The sequence below is a fragment of the Felis catus genome, chromosome D3 (assembly GCF_018350175.1).
Source record: "Felis catus isolate Fca126 chromosome D3, F.catus_Fca126_mat1.0, whole genome shotgun sequence".
NCBI classification, from domain to species: Eukaryota; Metazoa; Chordata; class Mammalia; order Carnivora; family Felidae; genus Felis; species Felis catus.
In genome coordinates this window covers 24,840,522-24,852,950 of record NC_058379.1, presented here as the reverse complement: position 1 = coordinate 24,852,950, position 12,429 = coordinate 24,840,522, and the positions used below count along the sequence as shown (strand labels likewise).

Below are 12,429 nucleotides of genomic sequence, written 5' to 3'. Positions count from 1 at the left end.
AAGCAGGACCTCTTTAGGTCTTCCTTTCTTGCCTTTTCGTAGACAACGCATTTGAGCCCCTTGGCCCACTTCCTCTGACACTTACTAATTTGGGTGCCTTGGCTCTCAAACGGGTTCCTTGGCAGGAACCCTGCCGGTTCCTCTCCATTCCCTAATGTTTGGCACACAGTAAGCGCCCAATGCTTGCTCACTTGTACAGCCTCCCCTCCTTGGCTGCAAACCTGAGAGGCCTGGGAGCTCCTCCCACACCCCTGTCCCATGATGGGTCCCAGGCCCAGCAGCTGGCCACAGCTGGAATCTGAACATGCTAAGAAGATTCCAAGAAGCCTCTAGAAGGAGAGAAAAAGAGATGGGGAGGCGGAGCCAAGGGACTGGGGCAGCGGGACAGGGCAACCCCTTCCTCCCCCAGCCCCATATCCCAGGCCCTAAGTCAGAATGAGGCACCCTTGCTCTGTGCCCCATCGGCATGGATGGTCCTGGAAAGAAGCTTCTCCATCCTGCTCGCAAGCTCCCCCTGGGTGGCGTTTGGAGGGCTCCAGGGGAGGGGGGTTATGAAGACACCCTTCTCCAAATCGCTGAACAAATAGATGAAGACAGGGACACTGAGTTCTGGATCCAGGGCCAGACTTGCCCCAGAAGGTCCACGCAGACAACCAGAGTGGTTCGACTGGAAGAAATGAACGAACACACTGCACACCCCCCCCCCCCCCACCCAGCCATGCATCCTGGGCAGGGCCTGGCCCGACTTGTCTCGGCCCTCCGGCAGGGCGGCTGTGACAGGTCAAGACGTGTGGTTAAAGCACTCCCTGGGACCTGCAAAAATGCACTCATCCCCTCGGTATACATTGGATGAACACCTACTGCGTGCCAGGCACCGTGCTAGGCTCTGAGGATCCGGCATAAAATGAAATGGGCAGAGAGAGTAAGGAGGGTGTCGGGACCCCTGGGTGGTTCAGTCCGTTGAGCATCTCACTTCGGCTCAGGTCATGATCTCGCGGTTCGTGAGTTCAAGCCCCGCGTCGGGCTCTGTGCTGACAGCTCAGAGGCTGGAGCCTGCTTCTGATTCTGTGTCTCCCTCTCTGTCCTTCCTCCACTCACTCTCTCTCTCTCTCAAAATAAATAAAGAAACATTAAACAAAATAATAGTAAATAAAGACCAAAAGAAGCCCAGGGAAAGTTTTGAGCAAAATCGGAGCCCACCCTCCGAGGAGCTCGAAACAGGTGTTTCCTCGCCTTGGCATTCGCAGACATCTGGGCTTTCCCCCCCAAAAAAAACCCTGCCTCCCCTTCCTGTGGGCAGCTGCTCCCAACTCTTGAATGCTCCTGGCACATTCTCAAAAATTAGAATCCTTGGCCACCCTGTCAAAACGATTAAATCACTAGACACGACACTAAACAAGTCAGGGATGGCGGTGAGAACCACAACACGGCATAACAAAGAATCCATGCCCGTCTCTCCTCGTATCTGGTCGCCATTTGCGTGGACTGCGCCCCGCCCTGTCCCAGTTCTCTTACATACTTCCAGGGGGAGTTCTGGCTCATGCCAGCAGACGCCTCATCTTTCTTTGGGTCAGTTTGACACTGGACTTCACCTCCTAACAACGGTGCTCCTTGCCATTGACCACGCCTTCTCAGTATGCGCCACGATGAAGCTTGGTTGGCCAGAAGGAGAGGGCGATGCCACTGTAAAGGCCTTCTGGGGAAGGATCCCCAGCCATCTGCTGGTGAGTAATGACTTGGGAATCGCAGGGGCCCCTGTTCTCCCCCCAGCTGGGTGCCCCCGGGGTCGATGGCATGAGTTGTCTGGGCTTCCTCCTTGCTGGGAATTAGATTCACCCACAGAGCTGGGAAGGAGTTGAAGCTGTCCAAGCCGGTGAAGGTCGGCGCGCTCATTCTGGAATGATCTCATGCAGCAGTGAGTCAGTGGTGTGGCTGTTGATTCCTCCATCAGACTTCTATCTGCCCCACACCTGGGCCTGCCCTCCAGGGCTTCTCGTGGCTTGGCGCCTGCTGATCTGGCCAGCCTCTCCTCCTCCCACATTCCACCTTTGCTTCCTAATTCCAGCCTCACCAAACCAGCCCATGGTTCCTCTTCATCCTCTGTACCTTTGCACCTGCTGGCCTGGCCATGTGGAACACCATTCCCCTCTTTCTGTCCCTGGCAAATTCATGCTCCATACCCAGCTAAAATGTCCCCTTCTCTGGGAAGCTCGTCAGTGTTGAGCCTGACTCGGATCCTCATCTGTCATTCTGGGGATGACACTCCCCCATCGGACAGGGAGATCCTCCGGGATGGACTCTGGGGTCTCATGCCCTCACAGTCCGCCAGCACCCAGTACCGACAGTCCCTTTGGTCCATGCACTTTAAACTCCCGGGCCTCAGTTTCCTCAGCTGGAGAATGGGATCATCGTTTCAGCCTCCCAGCCTTGTGGGGAGCTAGGCGTGTGGAGCTCCACACGGAAGGCGCACAGGTCAGGAGAAGCAAGTGGCTGCCCCTCACAGCAGCTGGGAGGCCAGAGCAATGCGGACCTCGGCCTAAGGTGGGGGGAGAAAGCAACAATTAGAAGCACAGACCATGGGTCATGGTCTGCTCAGAGCCACCTTCCTCCCTTGTCCTCCCCCGACCCTATGGAGCAGTCCCTGCCAGGCTAACACTCGCTGACCTCATACCACACCGGTCAAGAGACCAAAAGGAGAACTTTGTGCCCAGCCAAGGGCCAGCTGTCCTCACAGGAGTCACGAGGCTCGGCACAGAAAGCTGAACCCAAGGGTAGCCGAGGCTCTCGCCTCCTGCCCTCGGCAAGGCTGACACAGAACAAGGCAGGGCACCCCCAGGTCCTGGGGAAAGGGGTCTCCTGGTACCAGGAGCCTCCCACACATCACCTTAAATCCCACCCTAAGGGCACCTGGGTGGCGCAGTCGGTTAAGCGTCCGACTTCAGCCAGGTCACGATCTCGCGGTCCGTGAGTTCGAGCCCCGCGTCAGGCTCTGAGCTAATGGCTCGGAGCCTGGAGCCTGTTTCCGATTCTGTGTCTCCCTCTCTCTCTGCCCCTCCCCCGTTCATGCTCTGTCTCTCTCTGTCCCAAAAATAAATAAAAACGTTGAAAAAAAATTTTTTTTTAAATAAAAAAAAATAAAATAAAACTCAGTGAAAGTTTTTGCGGTCAACGTTGGTAGCCCGGGGACACCCTTCTACACCCCCGCGTTGGGATCGCTTGTTCTCTGGATGCAGCGAGGAGGCCTTTGGGAAATAGCAAATAAAGACTTGGGTTCTCATCAAGGCCCCTTGGTGCCTCCACCAAGGGTCCGAGGGCTCCTCCCCTGGGTAGCCCAGCTGAGCCGCCCCCATAACTCGCGGCCTGGACAGAGGAGGCTTGTGCCGGGAGGCTGAGCCTTAGTTGGCCCCTCCTTCTGCCTGGGGTGGGTCAGGACGAGGTGCAAATGCATGCTGTCACCCAGTGACCTGCAATTATTGAGTGCCTACTGTGTTTGCTGCCCAGAGAGTGGCTCTCTGGCACCTCTTCGCATGTGCCCTCGTGGTCCCACCTCCCAGGCTTTATGCCCGCTGGTCGGATCCCCCCCATCCTCTCAGCAAACACCCACTGATCCTCAGGGACAGGGCGGTACTCAGTCCCTTCTCTATTACCATGTGGGGGAGACAGCCAATCACTAAGTAAGTCAAGATTGCAGGGGGGGGTGGTGGGAGAAACAAGCTGAGCACCATGCAGAGAGTATGGTAAGTGTGCAGTCAGCGGGGACTGCCTGGAGGAAGAGGTCCCTGAGCTGAGAGCTTAGATGAGAAGACGCCGCCATGCAAAGGGCCGAGGGAGGATCCTGGATTGGGGGAGAGGAGTGAGAAGGATTTGCGCGGCCCCTGCCCCGCAGTGAGGCTCCATCAAGGTCATTCTCTGCGTCTGCCATCTGACCTTCAGCATTTGGCCACACCACCCTTCAGCGGCTGGTCTCCCATTGCAAAGCACTTGACAGTTTGTAAGACAGGTTCCTCCTCAAGAGCCTCCAGGCTCCTCACATCTGCCGTAAGATGCATAGACGAGGAAACTAAAGCTCGGAGGGGAAAATGGCATCCAAGGTCACACAGCTGGTGTCCCCTTCCTCACCCGGGCCCCTGCCCTTCTCCACCTGCCTCGCCATTTTCCCCAGTCGGCAGTGGCTGAGGGACCCCTGCCTGCATCCCCTCCCAGGCCCACCAGCCTCCCCAGAGGGGAGACAGCTCTGCACCAGCCCATATATAACCCACTCCACGTGCCTTCTCTGCATTAATAAATGGGGAACCAAGGGGTCATAAATCCTGGGGCTGCCAATGTCCCCGGGACCAGCTCTTTCTCTGGCCACGCACTAGTACTTTTTACAACCCATTAATTAGTCCCTCTAATAAAGTTTGACAAAATGATAACTTGCCCATGAAAAGTGTTGTAATAAATACATTTTCCCTAACTTTCAACCATTCGAGCATGGCCGCCTCATAAACCCTCCGCCATGGTTCACTGCCTTATTGTCTCTCTATATTTTTCCATCACCGTGGAAGTTCAGGGCCTGGGGCCTCATGGACTCAGGAGAGGCCTGGGCCTGACTCCGGGTGCCCGGCACCTCCGAGGAGACAGTCATGGGCCGTCCCTCCCCTGCTCACAGACCTGCACTGGCTCCCACCGCCCGGGACAGCGGTCCCTAAACTCAGGGATCATCTTCCTGAGTCCTGCTTTATCCCTGTGGCATCGGAACGAACAGCGTCTCTACATTATGTTGTCTTCAAACTGACGCGCTTTGAAAAATTCACTTTGCAAGGATATTTTATATCATCATTACAGAAAACTGGAGTGGAACCAGCCCTGAAAAGGAAATAAAAACAAACACGATGAAACAAAAGCTTGTCACCAAATCCCAGACAACCAGAACTACTGCTTGCCTATGCTCTGAGCCTGCAGCCCGCCTTGTCTCTGTTGGAAAGGGGGGCGGGGGGTCAGCCGGGACTAGAAAGGCGTAAAAGATGCATCAGCATAGAGTTGAGACTTTCTCCTCGGTGTAGACGGACGGTCTGAAATGGGACTGCAAGAACCTTCTTCCCCCTCGAAGAGTCTCTGTGGTTGAACGCCATGTCCCCAGAGGGTTCCGTTTTGCAGCCAGATTGGTACCCAGGGGGGCCCGGGAGAGGGTGCTGGCTAGAGACGCTATCTGGAAGCAGCAGGTGTATTTGCCATCACCTTCACATGAGACACCGTCCTTCACGTTGTAGGGAAAGTTGGGAGAACAGCCACTGTTCGTATGAGAGAGTAAGCACCCCAGGGCGTGGTTTGTGGGGAGCAGGCCGGAGGAGTACCAGAACATCACGTGGACCTTCACCGAGATCCGGTTAGCCGTCCGAGTCTCTGGGCTCACAGTCCCGAGCCTGCTTGGGATTCTCTCTCTCCCTCTCACTCTGCCCCTCCCGTGTGCTCTCTCTCTCTCAAAATAAATAAATAAACTTTTGAAAAATGGAATACTTAATGAAGGCATTACCTCCTTCCTGATCACTTTCTGATTACTTAACAAGAAGAAAGTCTCTGGGTATAAAGAAGAAGGAGGAGGAGAAAAAGAAAGAGGAGAAGGAGGAGGAGAAAACAAAGTCTCTGTCTGGTGCCTCCCCTTTGGCTCTGTCCCTTTGTGACAGACGACAAGCAGACCCCGGGCTCGGAGCCCTCCAGGACTGCAGCACCTGGCCGGGTTCTCGCAAAACTGCTCCGTTCTGTTTTCCCTGCATTTTGGTTTAAGGGCACCGACTATTTAGGGCAAGTGAAACGCACTTCTCGTTTACGATAGCAATATAACGTGTCCTTTTAAAATGCGCACCTTTAAGTTAAAAGGACGGGGCGATATAAAGAAAAGCGCCAAATACACGTGAGCACGGGTGGCCGTGAAGCCGAGGAAAGTCGTGAGTTGCAAGGTGAACGGTAGATGTGGGGGCGGCCCTGGCCGAGGGGCCCTCTTGGGGCGCGTGGCTGCCGCCAGCTGCACAGCCCGCTCGTCCCTGAACAGCAGCCCCTCACTCCACAGTTTACAAGGGCCCTTCCTAAGCTCAGTCTCAGCTGACGCGTCCCATGGCTAGTGACCCCTCTCCGCAGGCCTCGCCCAGGCCACATCAGTCACAGGCCGGGACGGGCATTTTACAGGCTCTGCCAAACCGCGCCTCGTCCGTAGCCTAAGAGGAGGGCGCGACATGAGCCCAAGCGGCCAGAGAAGGAGACTGAGGCTCAGAGAGGCTGAGGGACATTCCCAAAGCCACGGGGCAGCAGACTTGTTTCCTGTGGCTGCTGTAACGAATGACCACCAACTTGGAGGCTGAAAACAGCAGACATGTCTTCTTTTACAGTTCTAGAAGCCAGAAGTCTAAAATCAAGGTGTCAGCGGGGCCAAAGGCTTGGGGTGGGGGGGGCCTTCCTGGCCTCCTCCAGCTTCTGGAGGTCCCCAGGCCTTCCTCCGCGTGTGACTCTGTCCCTCCAGCCTCTGCCTCTGCCTTCACATGACCTCCTCCTCTGTGGCATCTCTCCTTCTGTTTCCGAGGACACCTGCCATCGGTTTTAAGGGCCATCTTAACCCAAGTGGATCTCATCTCAGCATCCTTAACTTAATTACATCTGCAAAGACTCTTTTTCCAAACAGTTACATTCACAGGATCTAGGGACCTCTTTCGGGGGCACCACCATTGCACCCACTACAAGCGGGGTGAGGATTGATACTCTGAGCGGAGGGTTCTGGATCTCCCTACTCTAGATGCGCACGCACACACACACACACACACACACACAGGAGCCCACCCCTGTTGCCCGTCCCACCACCTTCAGGCCCCTGTTTAATTAGGACAGAAGACTGAACTCTGCTCAATGATACCAGCCTCAACCCACCCACCTGCCTGGGGACCCATCTCTTTGAGGAAATTTATGGCCATAATTTAGTGGGTGAATTACGGCTGCCAGCACCCGTGCTGTGAGACTCGCCCGGGCACATTAAACCCACCCGCTGCCGCCCCTCCACGCCGGAGCCGCCCTCGGAGAGCCCATAAAACAGGGGGTGGCAGAGAACGGGGGCCCCCGTGGGAGCCCCGCGGAAGGCCCGGGACCGCAGCTGCTTCCGGAACTGGGCACAGAGGCCCAGGTCCCTGCCCAAGGGTTCCGTGGCTGGTTAAACTGTGGCGGGTCGTGTGCCCATTCTGGGTGCCAGCAGCCTGGCACGTGTCGAGCCTGGAGCAGTAGCACTGGCACGTCCACCGAATGGTTACAGGCGCAGGGACTCCGGGCCCCGCACTGCACGCAGACCCACATGTCAGCAGCCGCCCCCACCGAGGGATGTGTGAGCACAGTCACGTCTGAGAAGCGCTAGCGGAAAGCGCGGGTCGCCGCACAGCCCGTGCAAGCCCTGTGCACCTGTGAGGTGGCCCCAAACCTCTTGCAGACTTTCCTTCCTTTTCTTTTTAATGTCTTTTTTATTTGGGGGATGTTTTTTAATGTTTTTTTTTTTTTTGTCTTTTTAATTTTTCAATTTTTTTAAATCTTTTTAATGGTTTTCATGTTTTCTTATTTTTAAGAGAGACAGACTGCCAGCCGGAGAGGGGCAGAGAGTGAGGGAGACACAGAATCCAAAGCCTGACGAGGGCTGGAGCTCACAACGGCCAGATCCTGACCTGAGCCGAAGTCCGAAGTTCAACCGAGCGCCCCTCCCCCCCGCTTTTTTTTTTTTTTTAAATTAGAGCTGCCAGTGTCAGAGGTTAAGAAGCTCCAGACACTTTCAGTGATAAGGTTTCCTAGTGCCGTTAACACAGCCAGACGGATCCGATTTTTTTATTTCCTCCGAGCTGAGCTTTTAAAACGTTGAGGACCAAGGAAACCCTATTTCGCAGAGGTCAACACACAAACCCCCCTGTCCTGGAGGCTTGACTAGATTGAAGACAGAGGTAAATGAAAGCAATGACAATAATGATAATAAGGCCTCTGACCACAAGAGAAGGCGTGCAAACCCACGCCGAATAACCTCCAATCACCGAGGCAGGAGGCCACACAAGCCGAACTGGGGCGAGGGAAGATTGCAGAGGCTGCTGGAGCCGGCTGGCGAAATCCAGGAAGACTCCCTGGAGGAGAGGAGTCTCTCTTCCCCTGGCCTCGGGGCCCTCTACCCTTCCTGTGGTGACACACAGGCCTTCTCTCTGCCAGGCTGCAGCCTGGGCCTGGGTTTGCGGGCTCCCGCTTTGCACAAGTTGCCCTCTGCCGCTCTCTTCAGTCTCCTGGAGCTCAATCCAGGCAAAGATGCACTCAGAAGTGAAGTTCCAAATTAGGTTGTTTGGAATTCCTAACCGGTGCAATTAACAGATCCCAAACACTGTTAATTATGTTTCCCGTGGCCCGTGTACACAGAGGCCGATCGATCGGCCCCGGGCTGCCAATTACGGAGGCATCACAGCCTCCAGGCTCCCGGGGAGGGGTGCGCGGGGAGGTGACAAGGCTTGGGTGCCGGTGGGGGGCGGGGGTGAGCCTCTGGGGACTTGTCCCGGAGCGAGGCTTCACACAGACCCACCTGGTCATCTTTGAGGGGCGGCTGGCTGGCTCAAGCGGGACAGAGTAGGGACACCAAGACCCAGAGGGCAGGGTGCCACGAGGCCGCTTCACTTGGGAGGAAGAAAGTGACCTGATTTCTTTTTTTTTTTTTTTTAAGTTTACTTATTTATGTTGAGAGAGAGAGAGAGCACGAGCAGGGGAGGGGCAGAGAGGAAGAGAGGGAGAGAGAGAATCCCAAACCGGGTTCCTGCTGAGCGTGGGGCCCCATGCGGGGCTCAATCTCATGACCGCGAGATCATGACCCGAGTTGTCACCAAGAATCTGACATTTACCCGACTGAGCCGCTCAGGCGCCGCTCAAACGACCCGATTTCCGTGCGTACTGTTGTATGCGAGCAGCAGAGTGTGAGAGGTGTGTGTGCAGGCACGCGCGTGTCCAGACGTGGCTGTGGGTACACGTGTGCAAGCGCGTGCAGTGCCGTGAGCAGAGGGTGCATTCCGGAAGCTGTGGGTGTGAACACTCGCGTCTGAGAGCACGATGTGGTGAGTGGTGGAGATGGGTGGGGGCCGGGCTGAGTGTGAGCATATGTGTGAAAGGAAGAGTGTGTGTGTGTGTGTGTGTGTGAGAGAGAGAGAGAGAGAGAGAGAGAGAGAGAGGCGGTGAGAAAGCGAGCGTGCAGATGCCAGCCGTAGGAGGGGTCGTGTTCACGGGAGGGAGGGACGGCTCTGAGCGCAGGTGCACACGGCTGGAAGAGGGTGAGGCGGTGCGAGCGGAGGGCGCCCAGATGGTCAGGCAGTTAAGCCTCGGACTCGGTTTCCGCTCAGCTCAGGATCTCACGGTTTCCTGTTGGAGCCAGGCTCTGCGCTGACAGTGCGGAGCCTGCTTGGGATTCTCTCTCTCTCTCTCTCTCTCTCTCTCTGCCCCTCCCCCACTCATGCTGTCTCTGTCTCTCACAAGATAAATAAACTTAAAACAATGAAATTATTATTTAAAAAAAAAGGAGGTGTGAGGATGGGCACGGCGGGGGGAAGGTGAGCAGGTGCTGAGAGTGGGAATCGGTGGGAGCACGCGCGCTCGCAGGGGGCTCTCGGTGCGCATGTGCGCACGCACCGCCTCACTATTAGGCGTAGACCTCCCCTCCCCACCCTCCTCCACCCCCACCCTCCCCCCGGAAGGATGACACTTCCCCGCAGTCCTGGTGACCGCGTGCTTTGCTGCGGACAAGAGACTGTGAAGATGCCCTGTGTTCCCTTTGGGGCGGAGCTCGAAGAGCCAGGCTATGGTGCTCCCTTATCCTCCGCCACCCACCGCGGGAAGAGACAGTCCTCGCTGCCAGCCAGGGGGGGGGGGGGGGGGGGGGGGGGAGGAGCAGAGGCCACGCCCACGCGTGCTGGCGGGGGCGGGCGGGGGGGGAACCAGCCGCTGCTATTGCTCTGCCGTGCTGGGGCGCAGGACTGCTGGGGCTGCGATATAATCCAGCCCCCGCTGACCGTGTCCATGTGCGCGAGGGGACGTAGGGGTGAGCGGGCGAGACAGTGTGCGTGTGCGTGAAACGTCTGTTGCCCCGGCGGTCGGGGTGTTGGGGGTGTTTGTTACAGCCGCCTGACCCAGCGCACGCCGGCTGATGCAAGGACCGAGTGTCCTCGTGGCTGCAGGGACGGGGGAGAATTAAGGCGCGCGTGAGAGTGTGTGTGAGGATGCCCGCGAGAGGGAGACGTTGGGAGGGAGGAAGTGAGGCCACTGTGAGGGACACCATCCCCCTCCCTCCGCCCCCCACCGCCGTGTGCCTGCTCTGTCCCCGGGGCCCCAGGTCAGGCAGGGGTCAAGATCGGCACCCTGCCACACGGGGACTAGCCGCACCTGCGCTCCTTCCTCTTTACCTCGGAAACTTGTCTTGAATCTCTCAGCTCCTTCTCCCTGTCCTGCTGCCTCGTCCCTCCCTCCAGCCACCCTCGTCTCCATCTGGAGGGTACAGCTGCCTTCCTGTCTGGCTGCCCCCCACCCAGGCTTTTCTCCACACAGCCATCTTTCCAAACCCAAATTGGACCCTGTCACTCCTTTGTTTCAAAGCCTTCAGTGGTTCCCTGTGGCCCCATTACCCCCTCCTTCCCATGGCTAGCACCCTCAGCCTATGTCCCGTTCAACCTGTCAGGAGGCTTACACCTCCTCTCCCCTCGGGCCCTTTGCACATGCTGTTCCCTCCTCCCAGAATGCTTGTCCCTTATGCTCCCTAGTTCACCTCTCAGCCGCCGCCTCCTCAGGGAAGCCCTCCCTGATACACACTCTCGTCCCTCCACATGTCTCGCTTTTGAAGCACCGTATGCTCACGTCATGAACTTCGTCTCTCCCGGGAGTCTGTGGGCTCCTGGTTGGGCCAGGGCCTGCCCCGCCTGGCCACTGCCACCGCCACTGCCTGGCACACGGTAGGCACTTGATAAATGTTGGTGAGTGAGTGCAGGAATTAGTGAATGGGGCAGCCTCTCCATCTTCTCTGGCAGGCAGGGCGCTCGGGCCTCTGGGGGCAACTAGCAACGACTGAGCCCCTCCATTCAACACGGAACGGAGATACGATCTGTGTTATTCTCCCTCGTGAGGGCAGGTGTCCAGCCTGAACTCGTCATGAGGCAGCTTCGCATAGCAGAGCAGGACACATAGGTCGCTCTCCGGGGTGGGTTCGACTTAGCCAGCCTTTCCCAGGTTCCTGCAAGCGGCCAGGCTCCGTGTGGAGCACCAGGAGCCAAAGGCTGGAGCACCCCAGCCCCATCCCCGAAGGGACAGACCTCATGTGCTCTCACGGGGGAGAGGGGGTGAAGGGTCCAGGCAAGGAGTGGGGAGATCCGGCCTCAGCCGGCAAAGCAGGCTTGCACAGGATGGCATCCCTTCTACTAGACCCGGAAGGACAGGAAAAGGATTATCACACAGGACAAAAGCGAGGAGGGGCGGAGGGGTACGTGTTCCAGGTAGGGGCAGAGCATGAGCGAGATCTGGGAGCCAAGAAACTGATCTGCTCGAATCCTGGCTCTACCAGTGCAGAGGTCGTATGGGTACCATCCACCTTTGTCATCCCCAGAGCCTAGCACCGTAGCAGGTGCTCGAAAACTGTGGGGGAGGGGAGAGAGAAGTTTACTGCTCCGCAAGGCTTTTCTAAGTCAGTCCTCAAGCGCTGAGCTCAGACCGTGGTTCTGTCGTTTATCAGCCTTGTGAGCCGGGGCAGGTCACTTACCTCTTTGAGACTCAGTTTCCTCATCGGTAACATGAATACGAGGTTCACAGGCTGCTGGGATGGATACCTGCCTGCCCACCACCCATCCTCTCTTCCGGGATCTGCACACTGATTCTTCCTCGGGGACCATCCTCCCGCCTCCTGCAGTCGGTGAAGTTTGAGAGAGAACCCTTCCCCCAGCTGTCTCAAGGGCACAGGACCCAGGCGTGGCCAATCAAAGAACGCCACCCCCTGGTCTTATGATTGGTTCAGGAACGTGCATGTAACCCAAGTGCAATCAGTGATAATGAGCTCTGGAACTTGTGCTTGAGCTGTTGGGAAAGAGTTATTTTGGTCTGTTCATGGGGTTATTTGTGTTTGTGTGTTTGGGGGTGGGAGTGAGGGAGTTTCTGCTACGGTTCTGAGAGAATAAGATAGCTCTGGAACTGCCCAGAGTCCTTCAAATAGAGCCTGCTTGAAGACGAAAGCAGAGTCAGGAGAAGCCAAGTCCTAATGACATTATTTGAGCACCTGGATCCAGCTATGCCTGAAGGCGGCATTGAGCTTTTTGGTGCCTAGCACATAATAAGTATGATACAAATAGTGGCTGTTATTAGCAGCATAGAGTCTGGTAGACAGTAGGTGCTTGGCAATGTTAGTTCCTTTCTCCTTTCACTCCCATGCCC

At 56.6% G+C, this 12,429-nt stretch overlaps 1 long non-coding RNA gene across 1 annotated transcript; it reads left to right on the top strand.

The window, feature by feature from the left end:
- The first annotated feature begins 10,054 nt into the window (after window positions 1–10,054).
- Window positions 10,055–12,104, top strand: LOC109493285. Its single transcript, XR_002147431.3, has 2 exons — window positions 10,055–10,964; window positions 11,738–12,104. It is a non-coding gene; the product is annotated as an uncharacterized LOC109493285 (long non-coding RNA).
- Window positions 12,105–12,429: the final 325 nt, after the last annotated feature.